This window comes from Belonocnema kinseyi, chromosome 10 (assembly GCF_010883055.1).
Source record: "Belonocnema kinseyi isolate 2016_QV_RU_SX_M_011 chromosome 10, B_treatae_v1, whole genome shotgun sequence".
NCBI classification, from domain to species: domain Eukaryota; kingdom Metazoa; phylum Arthropoda; class Insecta; order Hymenoptera; family Cynipidae; genus Belonocnema; species Belonocnema kinseyi.
Window position 1 is genome coordinate 94531175 of NC_046666.1, and position 15786 is coordinate 94546960.

Below are 15786 nucleotides of genomic sequence, written 5' to 3' on the forward strand. Positions count from 1 at the left end.
CTATCTAAGGATGGTACTATAGAACGCCACCTCAAGGTAGGCCTAGTGGCGCCATCTCTTGGTCAGGCCGGAAACTTATCAATCCACCCTCGTATATTCTAAGAAATAACGCGATATATGATTACTGTACGGATTTTGATTACAAGAATAGATAAATCCTTACAAACTTGGAAAAAAATTACATTATTGAACGCAAATTTTGCTAATTGTCGAATTTCAGGCTTAGTTAAGTCTCCCACTTTCCCCTAAACTTTTCACATTAAAGTTGTTGGAAAACATAAATATTTTCTTTAAAATTAAACTTTTAATTATTATATTTCAAATTACATTGAAATTAATGAAATTTTGTATTAAGAATAACACTTTCAACGAATAAATACTTTGAAAACTTATCATGTGGGGTGAATTTGTTGTGAAAAATGGAGTTTGTGGTGGTAGATGGAGGGTAAAGGTGTTATAACTGTTTTACAGAATAATAGTCTTTTGACTTCAAAGTTTAAGAATTGGAAAAAAAAATTCTTATTTCCTAACTGACAATTCTTATATAAAATTAATCTTTATGATTGAAAATTCGTTTCCTTATTTTTAGAATGCATCTCTTGGCAGCACCTGCATTCGTTGAAATATCAAATATTACATTTTCTCTGGAAAATTCATATTTGCAGGTTAAAAATTTAACTCTGGTTAAAAATTCGAATATTTCGATGAAAATCTTTTCTTTTTATTTCAAGGTGTCCACCACATCGTTTTCATTGAGAATCCTTTTTTTAATGCTACTATTTTTTGTTAAAACTTAATCTTTTTTGTTTGACAATTTAGCCATTCAGTTAAAAATTTTTCTTTAGGTTGAAATTTTAACTCTTTATTTAAAGTTAAACTATTTGGTTGTAAATTCAAATCTTTTATTAGAAATCAAAAATTTCAACAAAACTGTTTACACTGAAAATGAAAAAGTTTAATTTTCAGTTTAAAAAAATTAACAAATTTGCAACCAAATAGTTACTTTTTCAACCAAAAACATAACATTTTAACAAAATAGTTAAACTTTTAAACAAGTAGATAAATTTTTTACCAAAAACTAAAAAATAGGATTATTTTAAAACAACAACAGCTGAATTGAACCAAAATTTTGTAAAAGCTCGTTCAACCTTAAAACAATTAGAGAAATGTTAAAAAAAAAGATTAATTTTCAACCAAAGAAAGAAAGAATTTTCAACAAAAGAATTAAATTTTCAACTAAAATTATAAATCTTCAACCCAAAAAAGATCCAATTTTACTTAATAAGTTTAACATTTAACCAATTAGTCGACTGCTAACAAAAAAGACAAATTTTAAACAAAATAGTTAAGTCCTCAACAAAGGAGCTTTAACAAAAAGTAATTCACAATTACCGAATTGCAGTTTTAGATGTATAAATGCATATATTATTATATATTAATATATACAAAATTGTTGAATTTTCAACCCAAAAATTCAAGTTTTCAAAAAAATAGTTGAATTTTCAACCAAAAGAAATAATATTCAACAACATTTTTAAACATTTTAAACATAAAATTAAAGAAAAAACTTTTCCCTCATAGTTTAAAAATCAAGTAATGGGTTGAAAATTCGTCTTTTTTGTAAAACATGAATCTTATTGCTTAAAAGTTAATCTTTTAAACATAGAATTGTTTTTATAACGAAGAAATAGATCTTTTAAAATTAAATATAAAAACAACATAATTCCCTTCCTGATCGATTCACCGAATTCAAGTGCAGAACCTGCCTAATGTTAAATTAATTCGATCTCTTTTGAAATAATTTTTATAACACTGTTTTTTTTTTGTTAAAAATTAATTTTTTAACAGAAAATTCAACTATGACAGTTTTTGTAGAAAATTAATTATTTAATTACAGTGTGATCTTTTTTATTTAAAAATCTAACTAATTGTTTAAAAATGCATGGATTTTTTATAAATCATCTCATTTAGTTGAAAATTAATCTCCTAGTTTAAAAATTCATCTTGCTGATTTAGGATTCAACCATTTTCATGAATATTCTTTTTTTTAAATTAATTTATTGAAGTGAAAATTTAACTTTCCATTTTTGGTTAAAAATGTATTGATATTTTTAATTACAATCTGTTTTGGTAGTAAACTCAGCTATTTTTTTTTAGTTGCACTTCTTTAAGGTGAAAAGTATTTTTTTTTTCGTTGAATATTAAGTTCGTTTGGCGGAACATTGAAATTTGGAATTAAAAATTGATATTTTTAGGTTGAAAATTTAATTATTTGTTTCAAACATCGTCTTTTTCATATAAAATTAATCTTCTTGGTTGAAAATACATCTGTTTGCTTGAAATTTCAAATATGTATCATAAAATGCATCTTTTTTAGTAAAATTTCAATTAATTTGTTGAAATTTAATTGTTTATTGTTAAAGATTAATTCTTTTAACTAAAAAGAAATCATCCTATTTCTGGTTTTATATATTTATATTTTCAATTAAAAATTAATTTTTTCGTTTGAAAATTCGTCTTTTTTGTAGAAAAAGTTTGTTATTCTTAACATAAATGTCCAAATTCGATTTTTTCGTCTTAGATCGGAAAAAAACGTTGTGCATAATTTACTATAAAACAATTTTAATCGCTGAGAAATTCTGCTAAATAATGTGTAGAAGCTGACTGATTTTAAGTGAATTCTATTTTATTTGAAATACTTTTTATAATATTGTTTTTGCATTGAAAATTAATTGAGTGGAAAATTGTATTATTTGTTTAAAAAAAAGTTTTAATAGAAAATTAATCTTTGTGATTGAAGATTCATATCTTTGTTAAAACTTTTACTATTTGCTGTCAAGTTCATCTGTTTTATTTAAAATTTGAAATAATCTATTTAAAATTTCATATTTTGTTTGAAACTTGATCTTTTTTAGATAAAAAGTGAATCATTTGTTTGGGAATTCCATTATTTTGTTGAAAATTTATGTTTCTTGTTAGAAATATAAAAATTCTCTTTTAAAAATTCATCTTTTTGATTGGGAATTCAACTATTTTGTTGTAAGTTCCTTTTTAGTTGGTCGAAAACTAATTTCTCGCCGAACATTGGGTGATAATGAAAGTGCCCCTACATCTCTATTTTATGTATCTGTTGCTGAAGGTTTTCAAAGTTGTGTTTTTATAAAATAAAGATTGAGTATTTGGCAAAATTGTCAGCAGATATGAAGACCTGATACAACCATAAAACTGAACAGAATATATTCAATCCCACATTTCTTAAACCATATATTATTTAAAAGCATATAAAACATTGGAAGCCTATATATGTTATGCAGCTGTTTTATGGTGAAGGTGAAGTGCAAGGATTTTAATGGTACTTTTCTGATATTGAGTAAAGTTAGTGTAACGTTGGTGTATTTTTAGTTATAAGTTAATGTTTTAGTCACTATTTTCATTCAATATAAACATTAACATTGAGTATTATTCCCGTGAAGCATGAAATTTGTTATAAAATTCTATTGCTGATATAAAATGCGGTAGCATCGTATTAAGATTTTGAGGTTAATATTACATTTTGCAATTCAAGAGCAAACTGCTTACAGTTGAAAAATTTATCAAAAAGACGTAGGATAAAAATATAAAAAGATACTTTTTATTTTAATCCTGACTAAAATAGTTTGTGTTTTTTCACCAAAAATTTTTGTAAAATTTGTATAAAAAATTTTACTAATTTTCAATGTATTTCAAACACGGAGTATTTTTTCATATTAATAAAACAATTAAAAGCTTAACTTTCGTAAATGTTTCATAGTACATTTTCGTAACGTTTAATTAGAAAAAATAATATTTGATAGATTTTTGTAAATATACGGATGATGTACATTAAAGTGGTAAAAATGATCTAATTCTGCGACCAGCAGTTTGCTCTTGTATTCTAAAACTATTTCCTAACCTCAAAATCTGAAAAAGTTGTTATCGCATTTTACACCAGCAATGGACTTTAATAACAAAACTTATAACAAATTCCATACTTCATAGGAATATTACTTAATGTTAATGTTTATATTAATAACAACAAATAGTTTAAAAATTAACTTATAATTAAAAATATAGTAACCATGCCGATAGAAATCTCAGAGTATATGCTAAAGCTTCTCAAGGCTCTGAGAATCTCTGAGAAATTCTCCGCCAGCACTCAGGTAGATATATTTAACAAGCAGAGGCCCTGTATTGCAGCGGTACGGGTGACAAGGCAGTGGTAAAGCAGCAGCGTTGATTCGTATTATTGACCTTAAATTTCGAATCAATTATTATTTCCAACATTTATCCAAAAATACTTGCGCATGCTTGAACTGTGCTGCGCTCATTGGCTCTAGTTCGCGTACGTATTTAAAAATCAAGTACAGATGCGCCCCGTAGCAAATGAACATCACTCAAATTCAAGCAAGCGCAGATCAAGAAAGCTCCGTTGGGATCATTAACATCAAGAAAACACTTGTAACGTTCCATTACTGTCTAACTCACAGTGACTCACGAGTGTCCCTTTCGCACGCGTATAGCTATCAAAGAACAAGCATTCGTGACAATTTTTTCAATAGTTTCCCACGCTGTCTAACCCACTGACACCTCATGTCTCACGCATATAGCAATGAAAATCGAGTAGTGTGACAATCGAAATCGACAATATCGTTTAGAGATTTTATATTAAGGAGGATTGGCCGCCATACTTTTCTGTCTTGGCATACTTCTCGAGCTTCTTTTACAATTTCGAATAGATATATTGTGTTTACAATATGTACGCCTTTTGACTAGTGGCACCCAGCCCCCCTTACCATGCCTAAGTAAAAAACTATTTGACACCTAAATAGTTTTCGGGCTAGAAAAGTATTTTGAAAACTGAAGACTTTCTTAGCCAGTATGAAATCTGCAGCATGCTTATAAAAAAATTATTTCAATTATACTTTGCATACGTGTGATTCATTGGAAGAAATAAGTCTAGGGGAAAGATATGCATACGGAATCTAAAAAGTTAAAACTTAAAACTTGTATAGATGCTCAATTTTAAATTAACTGTGAGCGCCTTTCTCATATGAAATACAACCGCTATGATCTCAAAATACTTTGATTTACAGCAGACAAAATGAACAACATTGCATGCATATGATAATGAATATTTTAATGGAAAAACAGTCTGTCACACATTGCATGTGTGTGACTTATTTGAGGGGTGACGCGGGTCACATCTAGAATTGTCAATATTACGTGAATTCGAGTTAGAACTAAAAGTTTCTGTTTACCGTCATAAAATACGATTAAATAATTAGTTTTTAAATATTAACACATAATTCTGTTTTATGATGTCCCAAAAAACCCATAATTAAAGAATGGGGTTTTGCGAGTTTTTGTCTCTAATTATAATTTTTTTTGCCGGTTTTTAAAAACCAAATTGTTTCTAATACATTAAGATCAACTTTTTGTTTATGACTAGATGTTTATGACTGTAAAACTTTTTAATTATAGTCAGGTAATAATTGATGAAAGTGCACGGACATAATTGTTTTAACAATTTATTATTTGTTATAGCTATTTTATCTTAGTATAATGCTGATAAGCACCATATAGTTAATGTGAAGAATGTTTCAAATGTCTTTTTTATTCCATAAAAATATATTTACAAAAAAGAAAAAAATTCTTTAAAAAATGTTTCTCTCTGACGTTTATTTATCATTTTTTTATAACTTAATGTCCAAATCAAAGTTACAAATTTCAGGGAAAAAAAGACAAATGAAGCTTTTTCTGAAATTTGTATATTTTCGTTCACAGCTTACTTAGTAGTGTGATAATTATGTGGAGTGAATAAACATCATGTTTTAAACTATTATTTATAACTATCTTCTCTTGAATAATTGCTAGAAATTCGCGGTTTTTATATCAGATTAAATAATTATAAACAGCAATAAATTGTTTAAACAGCTAGGTTTGTTAGCTTGCATTAATTATTAGGTCACTAGGTAAAAAGTGGCTAAAAAGTTTTAAAATTATTTAAAAAACGACAACTGTGTAGCATTACTATAGGAGAACCTAGTTATAAACAATAATAATTTGTCTAGAAAATTATTTGTGCTAAATTTCAATTAATATAAACTAACTCTAAGTGAGAAGTTGACATTATGGTAATTATTACCTCACTCTCATTGAAAAAATGTCACAAAAAACTGTGACTTTCTAACATTATTATAAGATAATCTTATTATGAAGAATAATAAATGGTTTGAAAAATCATTTCTGTCAATTTTAAAAGATTATTTCCTTGCTCTAACTGAAAAGTTACAAAATTCGGAAAAAATGAGACTTTATAACTCTATTCTAAGAGAAATATGCTAATAACAATAACAAATGGTTTGAACAGTTAATTTTAACATTTGCTTATTAGTAGAAAGTAGTATCTTATATATTAAAAACAATATATAAATATATTAGGAACAAAACACAAAAAATAAGAATTACTGACAAAAACTCGAGAAACACCATTTTTCACTTCTGGTGACTTTGCGAGACGCTACAAAATAGGCTTAAGGGGGCGAAATAAAAAAATAATTTCTGATTTTTATTTCATGGCTAATTGGAAAAAGAAATGACGAGACTACTCTATATACCTAACATTGACTATTCTGTTCAAAATTTACAAAAGCGTCTTTTTTGTGAGATATACTATTCAACTTTCTGGGACTTGCGAAACATGTAAATAATACTTTTTTTGTTTTAAAAAAAATTCATGAATTTTTTTGTAAATTTGAACAAATTTGGAAGCGATATGCACGAATATTCAAAAAAAAATTTACCATTGCATGATTGTACCACCCTACGTGACACCCTTCATTTGATAAATTCCATATTCCTGATTATCCATGAAATTTGAAATTCAGAAAATAAAACAGTTTGCCAAAAATTTCGAATTTCTCGATCCTATTGATGAAAAAAGGTTATCGTGAATAACTTAAAAATTTTGGCTAGTCAGGAAGCGTAAATGTCTAGCAAATAGATTTTTTATAAGGTTGTAAATAAATAATGGCTCGGCATACCAGAAAATATTACGAGAGTGCAAATTTTCACCTTTTTATCTCCTCAATTATCCAATAAAAAGGTTGCCACAATTTTACGTCCTCAACGCATGAGTACTGTGTACCCTCCTATTGTTTCTTGCATATATTAAATAATATAACAATATTTTAATATGACAAAATTCACACAGTTGAATATTAGTTATTTACTTATATAAATATATTCATAATTAAAAGAACGCATAGAAGAGGTAGCAAAACATTTAAATTTTGTATTCTGATGTAACGAAATTTGAATATACCGCCAAATTATCTAAAATGGAGTTGAGATTGTAGATTATGTTCACTTTGAATGGAATTGTGCATGAGAAAAGTTCTAAATCCAAAAGTCGATCTCTAGCGCCACCTGTCGCCTGAATTAAAAAAATAGAATTACCGACACAGCAGGTGCCACCAATAAAGTAGAACGTATTTCCCATCAATTACTATTTTTATAAAAAAAATTTTCAACTATCAATTCCATCGGCATCAGCCGGTAAAGTTGTACAAGAAAATGCGAACCCTGGCGCCACTACTCGAGGCTCTAGAGGGTTCGTAATTTTGTATACAACCTTACCGGCTGATGCCTTAAATTGTCGAAAAAATGTCGAAGTTCAGAAAAAAGATGAAATAATTTTCAGTGAAGTTCCTACCAAAATGCAGTGCCTAAACATACTTTATTGTACTCTAATACATTTTCCAAAGTTGCAGCGCGATATTTTATTTAGCAAAAAGTTCTTAGGTTCAAAAAAACATTCAGTGAACTGAAAAAGTGAGGTCGATAATATAGGTATTTAGCTGTGTCACATGCTCTTAAAGTGAGTGACAGTTCAAGGATAATGATTCCAATGTCCAACTTTTATCACCGTAAAACGTCAATCTCTTTAAGTGAAAGTTTCCTGTTTGTACGTCCAAAGGTCCTCTTTTTATGGCGTCTGACTGGCGCCATGACTCATTTATGATTCTAAAAATAGCCCAAGATCTCAAGTTCCTAACCTCAAAACTTACTTTGGACAGTGAACTAAGCAATATCTTTGATAAAAGTCTTAATGTCGTTAAATTCGGATAAAATACTCACATACAGGTTTCCTAAGCGGCAATAAACTTATAGTATTCGTAGAATTCATGTACAATAATAATTACTTAATATTTATTGATTCTATACCTTCATAATCAATTCCATATTAAAGCCATTTGAATCTTCACCGCCAGAGAATTTACTAGTTCTGAAAATATTTGGTAGAAGACTCTTAGCGCCTTGGAGCTTTAGTTCATAAAACGGCGCATGCGGTTTACAAGAGGGATATGTGACACAACTCTCCCTAGAGGAACTCTAGTCCATATAATAATAAAATATGAAACAGAATTGAGCAATCAGACTCATTTCTGCTCTTCGACGGTAGCTGGGATTGCTGAATCCTGTCCTCTACCCAATTCCGTGAAATCATAGCATGAGCGCGTACCTTTATTTCCACATATGGCAGACAGTGAACGTTGCAAGCATAAACTGATTGATAAATATTTATTGATATTGGTGATGAATTGGAAGTGTATATTAATATTTTCTTTGGTGATTGTACGTATTATTGTCGACGTTTGTATTTTTGAAAGGAATAAAATAAGAAAGAATTACCGCAGAAAATTATGTGAATTGTATTCCCTTTATAATATTAATTTTGAAATTATAGGTTATGTCTAGTAAAAGAGTTAAATAAGGAGTGTAAATACCAAAACAAAGAAAAAGAAAATGCTGAAAATTTGGAGAAGGACGTTGAAAAGTTTGGAACATAAGATTATTTTGTCTCAAAAGAGAAAGTACCAAATTCTACAAAAAATTCAAATCAATTGAGCGACTTAAATAAGTTAGAAGAGAATGTCTCAAAACGTTATTTGATTATTTGAACTGTTCCCTTTTCCTTTGCTATTCCTGTTCAGTTGATCCTCATTTGAAGTTTTTGATTGTAAGTTGTTCCTGTTTTTCTTTTGCTTATTCACAACGTGCTTCTTTTGAAATTTTTCTCTGATTTCAAATAACACAGGCGAACAAATTTTAAAGCCAGAGACCAGACCTAACATTTCCGAAGGACTTTGATGCGCTGAATCCGAATCCGAGCTCAAAATTTCTCTTATACGTCAGGTTTTTAAGATATCCTAACCTAAAAGTGCTGAAAACGAATTTTTAGCTGTTTTGAGGTTATGTAACCGAACAAGAAATATGTCTACCATAAAAGCTAATATGGAATTTGAAAGTACTAATCTTCCCCTTTCAACCCTACTTAGATTTATTAGGATATCTTTATTTTTCACTAAAATATTGTAATTTGAAATTTTTTATTTTAGCGTTTTAACCCATTAACGCTGAGGTGTTCAGATTTATACAACTCATTCTCTATTGCTGGCGGTACGATATTTTTTCTTCGAAATATTATCTCGTAAATCTTTCCTCAATTGGCTGGGCAATCTAAAGTCTTGCCTCAATTGACTGGCAAATATTAAGTACTTCCTTGCTTATTTGGACAATCCCAAGTCTTGCCTTGACTGGCTGAGCAGTCGTAAGTCTTGCCTTGCCTGGCCGGACGATTCAAAGTCTAGTCATGACTTGCTGGACGATAAAAGGTCTTGCCTTTATTGGCTGGGAAATCTAAAGGCTTGCCATAATTGGCTGGGCAATCTAAAGTCTTACCTTAATTGGCTGGAAAATATTAAGTACTTTCTTGCTTAGCTGGACAATCCAAAGTCCAGCCTTAAGTGGCTGGAAAATGTTAAGTCTTGGCTTACTAAGCTTAGTAAGCTCTTTAATAAAGTACACATTTCTTGGCAAGAATGTAAATTTTAAACGTAATTCATAATAATTTATGAGGTTTAAATTTTATTGCAGACATTCCGACTGCATAAGACTACATGTTCAGTCATATTTATTTTTTTCTCTCTTTTAATATAGAGCTTCCTGAAGTCATTCCACCAAATGATCCTCATACTATTGACATCTCCTTAAAATATCAAGAGCATAATGCTTCTCTTCCTCAAAATGAAAACCTAAAACATCTCAATAATCAACCTCTTAATAATAATCGGCTCGAATTTGAAAAATTTAATATGAGAAATCTATGTGTGAGCGACGGTCGGATAATTAACAAAAATACTATTGAATATTTAAAAACACATGGATTTGAGCAAAATATGAATGCCAATTTTACAGAGTCAAAGCATAAATATACTAAAAAATAGACAAACACAAAATCGGAAGTGGTTAATCTACTCAAAAAGTACAAAAGCTGTTTATTGTGGACCATGTAAGCTTTTAAAGAAAAAAAATTGACAAACTGCTGGATTCAACGATTAGAAAAACGCCTCTTACCGTTTAGGACGGCATGAGCGTTCTGTAGAGCATTGGAACTTGAGATCGGTAAATTATATCGTGGCTCTAGAAATAATAGCTGAATTTTACCCTTTTCTTTAGGAACATATTAAGATTTTTGAAAAACAAAGGTAGTGCAGCAACGTCCTATCTTTGTCTTCGGTGTGTCAAGAATTCATTTTCTATTTTAGAGAACCGCATCCTATTTGAAAGAGTGAATAATGTGAAGGTATCTAAATACTTTTCTCTTAGCGTAGATTCGACTCTAGATGTAGCTCATATTGACCAGTTAACTTTTATATTACGATATGTATCTGAAGAAGGTTTAACAAAAGAAAATTTTCTAAACTTTATTTCTAATTGTGGTCACAAAGGAGAAGAAATAGCTACAACGATTTTAGACGTTTTAGCTGGTTATGATTTGGATATAAAAAGTTCTCGTGGTCAGTCACATGACAATGCTAGTATCATGTCAGGAATTTATTCAGGTGTTCAAGTGAGAATTTCAAAATTAAACCCAATGGCTCTTTACTATCCATGTTCAACACATTCTCTCAATCTGGTCGGAATGAATACTGTCAAAATCTGTGTAATGGCGGTAAATTTATGTAGTATTCTGCAACGGCTTTGCAACTTTTTTTCAGTTTCAACGCATATGTGGGAAATTTTAATATCTAATCTAAAGCACAACTCTTCTGTTATGATAAAACTTTCGAAAAATAGATGGTCTGATCAGTCCGAAGCTTGTAAAAGTGTATGTCAATCGTGATGTGATATTTTGAATTCTTTGTCTAAAATTAGTATTGATGAATGCGACAACCCTGATACACGTCATGAGGCCTTAGGGCTACGCGAATCTCTTAATAGCCTAGAAAACTGTCTGATTGCCCTTTTTGGAATGACATTCTCTAAAAATTTGACGTCGTCAGATTGAATAATATTGCAGTTCTCTTCATCGACGCTTCTTTTCTGAAAATAATAGACTATGAAAATATTATTATGGAGTGTGCAGAAAAGAAGTGCGACGAGTATTGTTGTAATCGATATATTACGAATATATTGTTAACATAATTTAAACAAATTATTAATGATATAATATAAGTATATTTACAATCTTGTAGTTTTTTACGTGTTCGCGTAACCTTTTTTTTTTACTTAGTACATTGCATCTTAGGGAAATAAGCATTGACACAGGGCGGCCTTTCTATTGCGTAGCCTAGGGCGGCGTCAAAGGTAAATTCAGCCCTGCTAACATACAGTAACAGTAGAATTTTCTCTCTTCTTTTCGTTTGCTTCAAGATGTGGCTACCACGTTTATGGTATAATTTTATTTATAAATGAAGTGGATCAACATGAAGTGGATAGTAAGACATCCAATATTTGGCTAAGAACGAGTGCTCTGCATTCAGAGACGGAAGAATTCGTCATTGCGATACGTGTTAGAAAGCGAAGATTACATCTTATATTGGGATGTTACTATCCAAACGGATCATTACACCCGGGCCAATCGATCTGACATCGTGATACGAAAACAAAGAGGTGGGGGAGTACATCATCGACACCACTTGTCCACTTTACCGAAATTTGCACATAACCTATACAAACACAATCCACAAGTATAGCGAGTGAAGGCATAAAGTAAAGACCATATGAAGGAATGTGAATCATGCATATATTCATCCCATTGTGATTTCAGCAACAGGCAATGTGCACGCAAGGTGCACCAAATATCTTAAACATTTAGGAGTCAGTAGGGTATTGGTAGCAGCTCAGAATGCGGTTGTATTAGAAACCTCTCGTATTGTAAGAAACTTTTTTGAACATCAGGCAGCAAGCGACTAAAAACCTGTAGGATGTTTCAAGCATCGTATTGGATTGACTTATACCATCCTAATCTCATCAGCCACTTGACTTGGCCAGTAGCTATAATGTATAACCGGCTTCACCCGAGTTTTGGATAAAATAATAATAGCAGCCTTAAGTTTAGTTTAATAAGACTGTGAAATCTTTGAACTATAATATATTAACTACAGCTAAAAGTGTAATTTTTATTTCACAGAAAAATTAATCGTAATTTAATTGAATTACTCATTGCAAAATAGTGTTCTTTCGACGATTTGAAGTACTTTTTGAGGTTAGGGACGAACGGTGACCAAGCAGGGTTCAACTAACATTAGATTCGGATTCAGGGACCCCGAAACATAATGTTAAGGTGGTTTGACTACATTACTAGTAAAATATAAACTACTGAAATAGTCTTAGTTCGACTATTTGAAGCATTTTTTGAGGCTAGGGACGAATAGTGGCCAGATAGGGTTTGACTAATATAGAATCGGATTTAGCGAGCCAGAAAACATATTGTGAAGCTAGGTTTAGGTGAAAAAATACTTAACTCTGAACTATTACATATCAATAATACTCATTAAACGCAATTTTTCATGATTTTAGGCGCTATATTAGTACAGCCATATGTTGTTTTTTTAATGTTTACCTGACGGCCTTTGATAGAGTATTTAAATACGATCATTTTTAGCCATATAACCTTTAAATCAATGCATACTAGTTCTGGGCAGCCCATTGTGCCGGTTGAGGAATTCACTGGCGACCATTATTTTGACCTTGAAGTTCACCTTCAAGGCCTTTTGAAGGTCAACTTTGTTTTTTTGAAATGGAAACCCCCTTTTTTACATCTGCAATCGATAGGGCGGAAAATTCTACGTCCAGGTATGTATCCAAGTCATAGGTCAATTGTAACGTTGAAGGTCAGTTAGAGCTTATTTGAAATTAAAAAAGTTTTTCAAGAGGTCAGTGTGATTTCTGAAGTAAATTTCAACGAGAAATTGATTGGTGAAGCACTGTATTGATCTTGGTTACAGCGTTTTGAATATTGTAAAATCATAAGGAAATTTTTCATTAAAAGTTCTAGGTGTTCTGCTGAGAGTTCTGTTCCTCACCGAAGAGTTATACAGTCCTATACCGTTTTTCGATACCTAAGTCAATACCTAAAGCTATACCCTAAGTCCTACACCGTTTTTCCATAAGAATGTTACGAATCGAAACTAAATTTACGTATTACAAGTACATACTTACTATCTTTCGCTGAACGATTATTATGGCGCAAACTAAACTTTCGGAATGCGAGAGGGTATCTGTATTAATGATGCGTGATTGGGGAGATCGAGTTCGATCTTATGACCAACTTCGTTTGAGGTACATTAAGCTAGCACCTCCACAATCGAATTTTTGAATTTTTCATAGCTCAGAATTTTGGACTTTTTTTGGGCTGCAATAAAAAAAATCCGCAAAAAAAAATTTTCCCCAAACCAACCCTTAACTTCCAAAATCAACCCCCTTCAAAAAATTGAAAATTTTTAGTTATTTATTAACGGGATATTTTTGGGCTTTTTTTGGGCTCCCAGAAAATACCCACTTCGATTTTTGGGCTCCAACCCTTACAGTAAAAAATTAACCCCATTGTAACACGCAAATATGAAATTGTCAAAAAATAACTTTTATTACATTTTAGAGCTTGAATAAAGTCTCTGATTTTTGGGCTCCTCGAAAATACTCGATATGATTTTTGGGCTTCAAACCTTAACGTCAAAAATCAACCCCTCTCTTCCACGTAAATACAACTTTGTCTGCAAATAAATTTTTCTAGAATTTTTCAATGGAAATACAGTCTCTGATTTTTGGGCTCCTCGAAAATACACGTCACGATTATTGGGCTTCAACCTTTAACGTCAAAAATCAACCCCTCTCTACCACGGACATACGAATTTGTCAAAGAATAACTGTTTTCAGAGTTTTACAACAGGAATACAGTTTTTGATATTTAGGCTTTCCGAAAATACCGTCTACTATCTTTGGGCTTCAACCCTTAAGATAAAAAATTAACCGCTCTCTATAACGTACATACGAATTTGTCAACAAATAATTTCTTTTTGAATTTTACAATGTCAATAGAGTCTTTGATTTTTTGGCTCCTCGAAAATACACACTACGATTTTTGGGAACCAACCTTTAACGTCAAGAATGAACACTTCTCTGCCACGTGGATGCACTATAAAAAAAAATTGTGTAAAATTACAAAGTTTCGGAAAATTAAATATTGTATCATTGTAAATATCACACACTCCATTGTGTGATTTTACAAAAATATGTGAAATTACATCCTCTAGCGATGTAAATAAAAGGACCCTCGAACAGCAGTGTAATATTACACACTCGATGGAAATACCAGGTGTATACATATGAAACCGGTATTTTTTCAAGAAAAAGACACATTTATTTCAAGAGAATGATAACAAATATTTTATTCAAAGTATGCGCCCTCGCTGGCTACACATTTTGTCCACCTTTCAGGCAATTTATGGATACCTTTCCAAAAAAAGTCTTCGTTTTTTGAAGCAAACCAGTCATCGAAAGTCATATCGGGTATTTTAGAGGAGCCCAAAAATCAGAGACTGTATTTCTATTGAAAAATTCTAGAAAAATTTATTTGCAGACAAAGTTGTATTTACGTGGAAGAGAAGGGTTGATCTTTGACGTTAAGGCTTATAGCCCAAAAATCATATCGGGTATTTTTGAGGAGCCCAAAAATCAGAGACTGTATTTCCATTGAAAAATTCTAGAAGAATTTATTTGCAGACAAAGTTGTATTTACGTGAAAGAGAGGGGTTGATTTTTGACGTTAAGGGTTGAAGCCCAAAAATCATATCGGGTATTTTCGAGGAGCCCAAAAATCAAAGACTGTATTTCCATTAAAAAATTCTAGAAAAATTTATTTGCAGACAAAGTGGTATTTACGTGGAAGAGAGGGGTTGATTTTTGACGTTAAGGGTTGAAGCCCAAAAGTCATATCGGGTATTTTAGAGGAGCCCAAAAATCAGAGACTGCATTTCCATTGAAAAATTGTAGAAAAGTTGATTTGCAGACAAAGTTGTATTTACGTGGAAGAGAGGGGTTGATTTTTGACTTAAGGGTTGAAGCCCAAGAATCGTAGCGTGTATTTTCGAGGAGCCCAAAAATCAAAGACTGTATTTCCATTGAAAAATTCTAGAAAAATTTATTTGCAGACAAAGTTGTATTTACGTGGAAGAGAGGGGTTGATTTTTGACGTTAAGGGTTGAAGCCCAAAAATCATATCGGATATTTTAGAGGAGCCCAAAAATCAGAGACTGCATTTCCATTGAAAAATTGTAGAAAAGTTGATTTGCAGACAAAGTTGTATTTACGTGGAAGAGCGGGGTTGATTTCTGACGTTAAGGGTTGAAGCCCAAAAATCATATCGGGTATTTTCGAGAAGCCCAAAAATCAAAGACTGTATTTCCATTGAAAAATTCTAGA